Source organism: Gavialis gangeticus, unplaced genomic scaffold (genome assembly GCF_001723915.1).
Source record: "Gavialis gangeticus isolate Ggan-Ray unplaced genomic scaffold, GavGan_comp1, whole genome shotgun sequence".
NCBI lineage: Eukaryota > Metazoa > Chordata > Crocodylia > Gavialidae > Gavialis > Gavialis gangeticus.
The window spans coordinates 54,611,635-54,612,214 of record NW_017728996.1 but is presented as its reverse complement, the minus strand read 5'-3'; the positions used below and the strand labels follow the sequence as shown (position 1 = coordinate 54,612,214).

The 580-nt window shown below is 62.8% G+C and overlaps 1 non-coding gene across 1 annotated transcript; it reads right to left on the bottom strand.

Annotated features, from left to right (window-relative positions):
- Positions 1 to 368: 368 nt before the first annotated feature.
- Positions 369 to 440, bottom strand: TRNAH-GUG. The gene has a single exon. It is a non-coding gene; the product is annotated as a tRNA-His (tRNA).
- Between the last annotated feature and the right edge of the window lie 140 nt (positions 441 to 580).

The following is a 580-nucleotide window of genomic DNA, read 5'->3' as shown; positions in this document are numbered from 1 at the left end:
CTGGGAGACACCCGGCCCCCTGGCATCCTCATGTTGGAGAGTAGGACCTTGCCGGTCTGCCTCTGGATGCACCCAGATGGGCCTGTCCCTGGGCAGGGTGACATCTCACGTCCCTCCTGGTAGGATCCTTAACTTCAGTGCCCACTTCCCTGCTCCAAGCAGGGCTGGATCTGGGAGGCTGGTGGAAAACAGCTGTGTGCCGCGCGGGGGCTGGAGGGGTTCATATGGGTCCTCTCCTCAGGCCTGAAATGCCCGTGTCCGGTGCCCAGGGACGAGGAGCTCTGCACCATGTGCCTCGTCAAGGGGGAAAAAGCCTGCAGCGCACTAAAAAAGCTCAGCTCCGTGCCGTGCCACCGCTTGCAAGGCGATGCCGTGACTCGGATTCGAACCGAGGTTGCTGCGGCCACAACGCAGAGTACTAACCACTATACGATCACGGCGAGCTACTGGAGCCGCACGTTTTCGGTTTGCCGCCCGCCTTCTTCACTGCGGCAGCGCTGACATCACTAAGGGCAAACCGGAGCGCTGGCTCCTCCCCTCCCTGGTCTGTGCATCTCTTGCGCATGCGCCCCCCCCCCCC